The 12,665-nt window shown below is 37.3% G+C and overlaps 1 protein-coding gene across 2 annotated transcripts in view; it reads right to left on the minus strand.

Annotated features, from left to right (window-relative positions):
* Nucleotides 1–12,665, minus strand: part of LOC145662379 (BTB/POZ domain-containing protein 6-B-like) — a 127,591-nt gene that overhangs the window by 34,148 nt on the left and 80,778 nt on the right. The window lies entirely within an intron of this gene.

The following is a 12,665-nucleotide window of genomic DNA, read 5'->3' on the forward strand; positions in this document are numbered from 1 at the left end:
AGAATAATAAGACAGAACAAGGATAACGATAAAAGAATAAGGTGGACAAAAACTTTGTGCGTGGGTTTCCTGGGGCACTTCCGTTTCATCCCACTTTCTTTATTCCACCATTTCTTTTTCATTTCTCACCATCACTGTCTCCTTTAGCCTAACTGACATAACCGCGGGACGTAAAACTCAAAAGTAGAGGAGAAACCTAACTACGGGCTCACCCTCTTCCCACCACCGCTAAGTGACCCGCCACTAGCCAATAGTATTTAGCGCAGTACTTTAGTTAATTTATACATCATCCACAGTACTTTATAGTTATATCCATAAAAATGAAATGAAATCTGTGAGTTTTACGTCCCACGGATATGCCGGTTAGGCTAAAGGAGACGGTGATGATGAGTAGTGAATGAAATGGTGGAATGAAGAAAGTGGGAGGAAACGGGAGAACCCCGAGAAAACCCACGCACACGGTGTTTGCCCACCACAAAGTTCACTTGGCGGGGGCTGGGATCGAACCCGGGACCCCAAGCACCAGAGGTGAACGCTCTACCTCTGAGCCACCGCGGCCCCTACATCCATAAACAATAAGTACACTTATATCTAATACTACAACTAACTTATACCTAACTTATATCTACCCCTTACATCTACAACTCTTCTATCTTATAATGCCCCATGGTATGGTATTTATCCCATTCTTTAAGACATATCTCTTATCATGTACACAAGTTAAAACTAACTTATTTACTTCTATACTATATATACCTTATATCATGCCTATAACTTCCAATCAAATTCATCTACTTATAGTAAACAGTCTTTATGCTCGTCAAATTTAAGTTCTTTGCATACAAAACCTTTTTTACACTTTGGCTTTCTTACAACACTTTTCCTTATCAAACTTATCTTTAAAGTCTTTGTCTGTTAGATCCATTTGAGGTGCTTTTATTGAGTACATCTTAGATATTTAACCTACAAGCTCTTCTATAGTTGTGCCTTTAACCTTATCCTTCATCTTACCAAGTATTTTCTTAATGATCTGGGATACTTGTATCTGTTATCTTGAGATTAATCACTTGTGTCGAGGTAATCAACATAATTTTTTATGACTTCGTACACATCTTCTGTTTGAATATGGTAAATATAGCTATCGGTATCTGTATAACATACTCCATTTTGTCTTGGTATTTTGGCTTCCTCACATTATAATGGGAGTCGTACATTAAATAATCTGATAGATCTAAGATACTCATTCCAACATATATTGGTTTATTGAAAGTCAATTTGGTTTTATTCGTTATTATTGCACACAGATTATCTGTATAAATAATCCTATCTTTAAAATTTGGTTTAGCAATTAGTTTTTCTGCTCTTGCTTGATCACATTCTATTTTATAGGTTACATCTCTTTCTAACATTTTCCATTGTCTTCCCGAATACTGAGTTATTCATGAGCTTGTAAAAGTCTTTCTCAAAATCATTTGTTGCTTTAGTTCTCATCTGTTTGTTTAAATCGATATAATTATTTAACCAATCTGCTTGTTCAAACTCTATTACAATATGTATTTGCTCAAGTTTCAATCCAAGCACGAGCGTCGTTTCAGATTTTGCTTGGGGGCAAGACCCCTTGATATAAGTAAAATTTTGCGTTTGTCACTGATTTACTACTGTTCTATTGATAAAAACTATATACATCTCAAACTCAGGGGGGGCAAATGTCCCTCCCTACCCCCCAAAATGACGCCCATGAATCCAAGTGTTAGACATTCTTTTAGGTTTCGATAGTGAATCACATATTTTTCTCTATCATATAGGGTTGTTAATAGCTTTGATTGTTTTGAACCAGGTGGACACATCTTTTGAGGAGCCAATGGATAGTCTGGGATAGTCATGTATTTATTTTGGATACTCAAGATCTACTTATAATGTATAACAAGTATCGGAATTGTCTTGTATATTTGTGAAGTGTATTTCTCTTATCTCGTCTTGGCTTAACCATCTAAATCCCTGTACATGATTCATAGCCCAGCCGTATAGGTTATTGACATCTAGGTACATAGTGTAAGACTCTTCTTTATTCTCATCGTAATCTTCCATATACTTATTGTTTGCTTTTACATATCGTCTCGGGCTTTGACTAATACCACCTCTTATTCCTTTCTCTATCATCAAGATCATATCGTAATCTATTAGTAACTCTAGTTTTATATCTGACATCTTTAACATTGCATCCCAAGCTAAATTTGGTGCTGTCATATACCATGCTAGATCAAGACTATAAACTTTAAGACATGTCTCTCTAAAGTTCTCAAACAGATCTGTTAATAACAACACATCAGATTTTAGATATAGGTCATGGTATTATCCGAAATTATCTATCTATATATATAAAAGAGAACGTACAAATCCTTTGTCCGCTCATCACGCTAATACGGCTGAACCAATTTCTTTTATTTTTGGGGGGTTATTAGGATTTGGACCCTAGATGGTTTTTATCATATCACTTTAATTTTCAATTACCAGTGTCTTGAGATAATTGACCATTCAGGTGTCCATTACGTACAAATCCTTTGTTAGTTCATCATAGGTATAAAAATAAACGTATTTATATGCAACCCGCATGACCGTGTCACTCGGCGGGTTAACATAAATGACAGGCGTTATAATGGTTTTTATCATATCACTTGAAAGCGAAAAAGTAAAAATTATCTAAGTAACAAAGTTTATTGCGTTCGGGGGTGACCGCAGCGAATCGGGGCGGGTTAACATAAATGACAGGCGATATAATGTTAACATTTACTGCAATCTTCTATGGTTTTTATCATATCACTTGAAAGCGAAAAAGTAAAAATTATCTAAGTAACAAAGTTTATTGCGTTCCGGGGTGACCGCAGCGAAGCGGGGTGAACGCTGCTAGTTTAACTTTAAATGCTTCCCATACTTTCTTCGCATGCTCATAATCCTCATCACATATGTGTATTGGTAAGGTTGTTGAAAAATGCTTCCTTTGCTGGCAATTGTCTCCGTCTAAACTTATCCAGTCACTAACATAATCATACGGGTAAACACCTTTTCTTATTACAAGTTTCAATTGTTCTTCATCAAGATAGAAGTGTTGTTGTGAGTCATTTGTTCTCTCGTAAGATTTGATGATAATTTACTAAACTGCATACCATAAATCTAAATGAATCTTTGAATTTTAATTTGATAGTTTCAACTTTCTTACTGAATGATATGTATTGTTGTTCGTTATTAGGTATTAAATCTATTTGTTCTTTATTACATCCTAGCTCTTTTATAAACAAGTGGGAGTCATATCATGATAAGTTATGTGTAATCATTGGCACAAACTTAGGTACTCTAACTTTTAGATTACAATTGTTACATAATGCGGCTACAAACTCCAGTTTTATGATCGTGATGTTTTACTTTATGATTCTCTGGTGTATATTCTAGTTTACAGTAAGAACAGGATGTAGATTCGTTGAACTTCTATCTGTTCACGTGTTAAAAGTAACTAATTTTGTCTATACATATTTGATATTTGTTTGGCTTCTTTCTTTAACATTCTTATGAACTTCTTAGCTGCATCTTTACCTCTATACACAACAGGATCTGTTTTACTTCCATCACTTTTTACAATATGGTAACAGAACCCAGATGGCTTATGCAGTTGATATTTTTGGTATATGATAAGTTTTCTGGATAGCATTATTCACATCCCATAACCTTGTGCAATAAACATTCGAAATCAGCGTAAATCACAAACGGCATCTTAATCGTATATTGGTAGTTCTGATATTCAACATATGTATCTTCTGGTGGCATTTCTATTTTAACAGCTTCGTGAGTAGAACAATCTCTCTCATGTTTATCTAATGCATCTTGTGAGTAAAGGTAGAACAAGCATATATCACATAAATATTTTTGAGCTCTCCATTTAGTTATTTGACTGCTAACTAATTTATTCAAGTCTTTAATCCAACAATAGTGTGTTTTAGTTTCTTCTTTTACATATAATTGATTCACATGTGTCTTCTTTGTTTTGAGTATGATATAAAATGTATATAATGTATTTTTCGTTGTATGTATAAACGTTAAACAACATATCGAGTCTTCTTTCAATTTTTGGGATGCCAGTTTTACAGGACAATCGATATCTTTTAATTTTTCTTCCAAGCCTTTAACAACATGCGTGTATTTTGATGGTCGTTGTAGATGTTCTTCAACAGGATGTAATGCACAAGTAATTGAATATAAGAAATCTTTTCCATCTTTGTTCTTTACATTAATAACAGAATGTTTCCTTTAAATTTCATTTGGTAGTTCTATATATGATGATTCTCTATACGGTGCATATTTATCAATAGCTAATTCTGTGGTTTATATTCATGAGAGCCCATCCAGAAACTCTAGCATGAAGCTCATCCATTCTTGTTCTTAATATTTCTTTAGCATCAGTTGTGAACTCTTAGATTGGTTGATTGAAATATATCTTTGTTATTAGTGTTGAAGTAAAAGTTTTGAATTTCTTTATTTATCTTATAGTGACATTCTATCAAGAGATTAGCCTTTATCGAACCATATTTCTCTAAGCTGATGTTCAGTCTATTTATTAAAGTCTTTGGTGTTGAAGTCAAATATTGCTCTAGAGGATCATGTTCTTTATAATCTGTTTTGAATCCCCATGCCTCTAATTTTGATTTAAATGGTGAATCTTGGAGCTTTACATCAATTGGTATTGATTCAGGTTTCACTCTAGGTTCTTCAATTACTTCTTCTTCAAATGGAAATAGTGTTAAGGCTTTTTTTCTATCTAGTCTTTTAGGTTTGAGTTCTAAAAGATGTCCTTCATAAATGGGAATACGTTCTGTTTTCTTAGGCTTTCTTTGAATGTTTTAAGATCATCTTTCTCTAGTAAGTTAATAAGTTCAGCTTTCCGCAGTCGGGAGTAACCTCTAATACTCTTTCTCTGCAGAGCTGCTTCAACTGAATGACAGGGTATCTATTATAACTCATCTTATTTCTTAGAACAAGTAAACTTTTGTCAAATTCAATTTTTGTGATCCATCCTTGTCTTCTCTCCGCGACTATTTATTCAGTATATTCGTAGCTAACCCCTATATCTAAAGGCATTCCGTCTATCCACAACCTGAGGACGCGCCGTGCTGTGGCGACAGGAACCCACATTACATAGATGATATTATCATGAAAGTTTTACATACTGTTAATCAATTGATGAACAACACTGTTATTCAGTTGAACTAGCCCTAACAATGTTTGATGAGTGACACAGTTATTCAGTTGAACTAGCACTAACAATGTTTGATGAGCGACATACTTAATCTAGTTTCTAGGTTTTGATTCGAAGCTAAGTATATGTTTTGTAAATCCATTACTAAACTTCTTTAAACCTTTGTACTGCATAAATATTCTCATGTTTTTCAAATCACTCTGTACTCGCTCAGTATCTTCGTTGTATCTATCTGGTAATGTACTTTTAGGAGTATCATCTAAATGTATTAATACCTGTGAACCATTCCTCGTTTGGATAATATTTCAAGCTGTAATTTCATAGAACTTAGACTTATCTAGATCTGCAAGTTTAACAGGTTGTAGCTCTTTGTGTTTAGATTTTTCAGTTAAGTAATAGGTTGACATGTTTTAACTTTGTAAATTCATATGATGGTATAACGTAGATGGTCTCGTTAGCGGTATTTCTTCAAGTAAAATCCGTCCCCCTTCATGTTAAATTCCCTGGTAACGGGATCTTTCAGACTGTATACATTTTTGTCAGTCTTTGACAGAATACGGACCTGCATATAAAAGTAGCAGTTTCTTTGTAATTTCTGAAAAAGCATCACATTTTGGGAATCTACGCACCAACAATCGTATAGCACAGTTCGGTGCTGTTTATCTAACTTTCTCTTTCTTGCTTGTGCATTTTTCTTCAGATTCTTTGCTGCTATCTCCGAGTAATACTGAATACTCATACCTTTCTACTTCCGGTATGTCAAAGAGTTTAGCAACTTCCTTTGACATAGATTGTCCGAAATGCACTTCATAAGGGCTAAGGTTTGTCGACAGATGTTTTGACAAATTTAAACACTTCTCTATCTTATCTCGGTATTTTGGCCGTTGATACTGCTTGTCATGGCACAACTTTCTTAACATTCTCACTGTCGATTTAACCCCTACTTCCGCGATATTTCCTTGCGAATAATATATTGTACTATAGATAGGTCTATAGATAGGTTTTATTCCTAGCTCTTCTAGTTCTCTTTTCCAGCAGCAGTTGGGAACTGTGACCCATTATCTTTTACGGCAAGCTTCACTGACGGACACAGCTTAAGAAACTCCTTCAGTTTCCTTAAGGCAGAATTTGTGGTGGCTTTTCTAGAAAGCATCCACACACACAAGTATGTAATTTACGTTACCAATTCCTACCGGCAAATGCCCTAACCAGTCTAAACAGATCATGTAGCTATGTCTATTTACGACAACAGGATTAAGTGGTCCAGGCTGGTAAGAGTGTGGTGCTCACGCCTTCTGACACAGCACACACGAAGCCGTGTACTTCCTTATGGCATTTCTCATCTTTGGTCCGACGAAATATGCCGACAGCATTGGCACGAGTTTACTCGCAGACAGATGACCACGCTCGTTGTAATATTCGAGCAGTGGCTGCACAAGCACTTCCGGTATGCATATGAGTAGCCCTTCACAATCACGCTTGCATAGCCGACCATTGGAAAACACAAATTGGTGGTTGCTACTTTCTCTGAACACTCTTTGTTCATTAACTTTCTCTTTATTTCTCCATACACTGGATCTGACAACTGCATCTCTGGCAAGATAGAAATCAATTTTCTCAATTCATTAGGAATCTCAGAATGTCATCATCGACTCGTTTAACACTAACTTTTCTTCTCGTCAAATTCCTTTCTAGTGTAGGGAGGATACCGTAGCAAGTAATCATTTAAATTGTCTTTTGACATCACGTACTCGAATTCGAATTCTAATATGCTCAAACGGAGCACCCTGAGCACCCATCTCACAAGCCTCTGTGAAGTAAGTCGACATAATAGCAAGAACCTAAGATATTGATGGTCTGAACGAATTTTGAACCAGTTACCAACCAAATACTGTTTGAATTTGTTCACGCCATCTATCACCGCTGCTAATTCCTTTTCTATGATTCCGTAATTGCGTGCCGCTGAATTAAATATTCTCGACGTCATATCTATTATCCTAATGTTGGCATGATCGTCAATCTGATATAAATGTGATGAACAACTCACATTGGATGCTTCGCATTCTAAGATCAATTGTTTGTTAGGGAGTGGTCTCTTAAATACTACTTTTTCCTGAAATACTTCGCGAATGCTATTGTATGCCTCTTCATGAAATAAAAGCCATTGAAATTTCACCCCCTTTTTCAAAAGCTGGAAAAGTGGAAAGAGTATTTCTGAATATTGAGTGCTGAAAATCCTATAGAATTAACAATAGCCAACAAAACTACGTAAATCTCGTACGTTTCTGAGTTTTTTAAATATCAGACTTTCTTCATCTTCTCTGGACACTTCCGCATGCCTTCGGGAGAAAGATCATACCATATGATGATTATGCGTTGCTTCACAACTCACCCTTTTAAATCTAAGTGTTAAAAATTTTCCGCGCAATTTTCCCAAAACTACATCAAGATGATGCATGTGCTCATCAAATGTGTGACTAGTAATTGCGATATCATCTACGTAGTGGCCGCAAAACTCTCTACATTCGTCACCTAGAACGGAGTCAATTGCCCTTACTTACAATGCAAGACTCTGTTATGTTCCGAAGTGCAACTTAACGATAACGTAAGAAATGCCTTCGTGGAGAAATCCTAAGTGCTGTTGGCTAACTTCATGCACTTTATTTTGGAGAAAACTTTCCATGCTGTCCACGGTTGAAAAGCAGCGTTTGTCGTACAGATCTTGTAGTTTACTCAACGCTGGGATTGGTTGATTCATCTCATTCCTCGTAATCTCTCTCAATCTTCTTGCGTCCAGACTAATGCGGGTCTTCCCGTCCTTCTTCGGGACCACGATCAGTGGACTCGTGTAAGAGGTTGGCAACTTCTTCACTATTCCCTAAGCTAGCCATCTGTTTATGGTATTAGCCACCTGAACTTTGTGCTTCATTGCATAAGGATACATTTTAGCTTTTATGGGTCTGTCATCTGTAATCTCGATGGTTTGTTCATAATTACGAATACATCCGAGATTCAAATCAAAAATCTCCCTGTGTTTATTTAGCACGTCAAATAGCCGTTGTTTCTCATCCCTACTCAAATCAGTATACTTCTCTACATATTCTCTTATCTCACCTGGTGTAGCCTGGGTACGAATCTTTTTCCATTCATGGGGCGAGTATACTACATTCGCCAGTTCAGCGGTGGTTAGGAATTTCATATAATCGAACCGAGTGCGCAGTGTTGCCGTCTCTCTCTCACGACATTCTTCTGCATTCAACAACTTCAGCTGGACATTCGTATGGGGTCCTCTATCCGACACGCACATACTACTTAAACTAGAGAACTCATTATTTCTATCGACTTTTTCTTCTTGGAACTCCCAAGATAATTTTCTTATAAATAAATCATTTTCTTCGATTTCAATGTCCCGAAAAGCAATCTCTATCTTATAGGGATAATTCAACTGCAACACGCCCTTGTGGTAGTTAAGAACGGCTCTACTCTCAGCAAAGAATTGCGATCCAATGTTCAAATCTCGGTTATGCCCTTTTACTATTATGCGAACGATATAAAATGACCTTCCAAGTATTTCAAGCTCCAACATCACCTGACCGAGAATTGAGGCGACAGATCTCCCAAATGCTGAACTAACTCTGATGTTAGTAGATTTTATGAACGCTGGTGGAGGGTCACGACACTTAATTTTTCCCCATAACTCTGAGCTCAATGCGCTCACCGTCGCTCCTCTGTCAATAAGTGCCAAATATGATTTCCCAAACAATACTACTTCCACTTTCGGAAGGATAATCAAATCATTAGTGGGCATCTTCTCTGTGCCCTCATCTGTGGTCTCGAAAAATCGCGTTCGTCTCTCCAAACTTTTTCTATCTAATTTTATTTCTTTACCTTTTCTTAACACTAAACAATTTTCCCTTTGACAAACGTCGATGCTTTCTCCACACGAAAGATATTGTCTCACTACAATTTCTCTACATTCACTACAGTTATGCAACTGTTTATTTCCTTCAATTACCCTTAAAATGATTCCCAATTTCCATCATGATTATTGCAACTACTAACTTCTAAATTACGCACGCTCCAAGGATTTAATTTCGGAGGCTCAGACAGAATATTCAGAAAACACTCTTTCTTCTCGCCATCTGTAAGCATGCGAGAAATTCTCAGTTTCTAAAAGCGCTCGGGCTATTAGGTCATGATCGGTTTGGAGTTTGTTGTCCTCTTGATATTTGACCTGTCCTCTGATCTTGTGGAACCAACACATTGATTTCCTATGGGTAGTTGTCGTCCTTGTGGCTACCCACATTTCTTCTACCTCTTTGGCCACGCCTACTTCCTGTTATCGAGCCACGAGACCCCACGTTTTGCGCTTGCCAGTTGCCATCACATAACTGCCAACTATTAGTGTTGCCACCTCTACTGTTGTTGCCTCTCCCATCCCTCTGATTGTAAGGTGCACTATTCTAATGGGCTCTTCTGCGAACGCGGGTGGGGTTATACGGCCTATTATTTCCGTTAGAGGGTTGTATCTGCTCTTCCTCATCATCGAGTGACATGTTTATCCCCCTTCTAGCATTCGAGCTATTATTACTGGGTGGCTGATCGGTAGCCTGCAATTCTCCTACCATATTCAGGAGTTTCTCAATTGTTCGTGGTTTAGACGAGATTATGCAACGTTAAATCGAGAAAGGCAACTGTCTCGGTAACACACGTAACAAAACTTGTGGCAGTGGCGGATCCAAAATTCTGTTGGTGTGACTCCAGAGCAACTCCAATAAATATTCAGTGGGCTCTTTGCTTCCCCGAGTCTCGAATCCCGAAGTCAATATCGACGCACGCAACTTCCCGGTTTTGTCAGATTTTCTCATTTTTGGTGTATAATATGGACACGTGCTTGGTGCCGTTGAAAAGTATTTCTATCCTGAAAAAACGAGGTATGAACCATGATACTACGATAAATAGTAAGAAAGCAATGGTTGTTTGAGTGAAAGTCTATGAGTTACTATTTACTTCAAAAAGTTGCAATCCTAAAAGGGCTAGAAGGGGTTAACGGGGTTTGTTCCCCAGGCGCCAAATAGGGAGGGCGCAAAATTGGACAAATAAATGAGGGAACGTCTTGGTTTGGTTGGTCAGAGGGGCGCTAAGGCGAGTTCTTGCCCCGGACGACAACTAGCCTAGTTACTTCGCTGGCTGTAAGTCCACGTCTCATATAACCTCGCTGCTGAAAGGGGCGCTAAATACTAATCCAACCAACTAACCTTGTCATCCTTATTTCATATATCGATTTATTATCTAGGAAAGTACTCTAAAATTCGACTAATAACATGTGCATTTCATGTAAAAGAACACCGAAATTTTCTTGACTTAGTACTGAAAGCTTTCCAAGTAATGGCTTCAGTTAGATGCTTAGAGTTTAACAACGTAAGTTGCCTTTCCCATCACCAGAAACATAATGTAAAATCTACAACGTTAATTGAATTAAATACAGCAGATGCAAATTGGCATGCTTTCTGTATTTTTTCCGGATTCAACACTTTTGCTGCGAAATGGTGAGGTATTACAACAAGAACACTGCCTACGACTTGAATCTGCAAGGGTGGATCATAAGTAGGCTAGAGAGAGGAGACACTGTATGAAAAAAATAACAAAATAGGAAACTTAAAAGTTTAAACTATGAAAAATATCAAAATCTAATTATATATTTTTTTAAAAGATGAAGTATATATGTATAAATCACGTTACATATATATTACGTCACGTATTCATGGACTTTTCTAAGACATATTACGCATAGGTTTACGCCATTTATTTCAGCAATAAAGGCTTTGGAAAAATAATACCCAAAGGCCAAAGAAATGAAAAGTACAGTAACTGGTTAATCAGAAACTACAATCGAAATGTGAATGGTCCTTGTCTGGGTCAATCCATACGAAGTGGTCCAGAGCAGGTTGCTCGACCATCTCCGAAAATTATAAAAAAAAAACATGAACTTTGTGATGAACCTTGTGTGATGAATATTGTTTATGAGAAGTTCAATAACACTATTCACGATATCGTATGTACAAGTGTTCCTGAATGGCGGCTATCTTTGTTGTCGGTGGAGTGCCAATGTTTACATTTGCAAACGTGTACGAAAAGGACAGTTGCTCAGGTCTTACGAATCAGTCGAACAAAAAACAAAAATGAATGTTTACAGGAGAGACAGAGGTACGCGGAGAATACGTACTCACGCTTCTAAATAAATATTCAGGGCTGCAAACCAATACATGGAATCACCAGAAAAAGTACAGAAAATTACAATTTTAAAGGGCTGTATTTTGGAATGGCAAGGTTGCTTTACATCTATTCTATATAACGCAACCTTGTGAACATATTAACTTCCGTAACTGGGATTGGATTTCAATGACATTTTGTTGCTACATTGAGTGCCTTAATACCGTGGTCCAGTTTGACGATGGATGTAGTGAGTGCAAGGGGGAGCTAACGTGGCAATGATCCCATATAGACGTGGCAATGATCATGGAGCTAGAAAGACGGAACAAACTCCACTCGAAAGCTTTTGCACAATTGAACACAAACGAAAGCGAGCCTAATTGCTGAACCATGTGTGGTTTTTGAGATCTAGCATGAAACATCCAAATATTTAAAAATTTCCGGGCTACGACCATCGTAACGCACGTCCTTTCTTCACGTTTTTACCATGTCCTCACTTTTTTCTCGATGTAATATCAGTCATGATTTTTTACAGTAGTTTATTCACATACAGAATTACTTTGTGGCCTATGCAGCATTTTGTTTTTAGCACTTTGCCCTCCTGAGATATTACGTTCCAAAAATGGCATAAAAATCACAAACGTCAGCTTTCGGACCCTCATAAATCTATGGTGTCAATAGTATCATAGCTGTGGATAATTCTGCAGACTCTTTACATGCAATAGTATTCAGCACAAAGCTTATGAACCTAACACTTTAGTCATTCTAACATACAGTCCCTTTAAAAGTGTAATTTTCTGTACTTCTACTGGTGATTTCATGTATTAGTTTACAACCCTGGATATTTATTTAGAAGCAAGAGTGCATATTCTGCGTGTGCCTCAGTCTCTCCTCTAAACATTCGTTTTGTTTGGTGTTCGTCTGATTCGTATGTCCTGAGCAACTGTAGTTTTCGTACACACTTACAACCACACATTTTTGCGTTCGCTCAGCCAACGATTAGACTCCGTAACGAAAGAAGTCAGCAGTGTATGATGTGAAGAATGCATGCTGCTCTGCCAGATTATCAGGGAATGTCTCCCTCCTAAGAAGTGCTCAAAATGCCAGGATAGATAGTAGTCACTGAGAGAGGCGTCAGGAGAATGTGGTGGATAAAGAAGTGTTTCATACTGCAAATCAGGGAGAGTCTGTAACGTCCCTTGAGCAA

This window comes from Thermobia domestica, chromosome 10, assembly GCF_964235325.1.
Source record: "Thermobia domestica chromosome 10, izTheDome1.hap1.1, whole genome shotgun sequence".
NCBI classification, from domain to species: Eukaryota; Metazoa; Arthropoda; class Insecta; order Zygentoma; family Lepismatidae; genus Thermobia; species Thermobia domestica.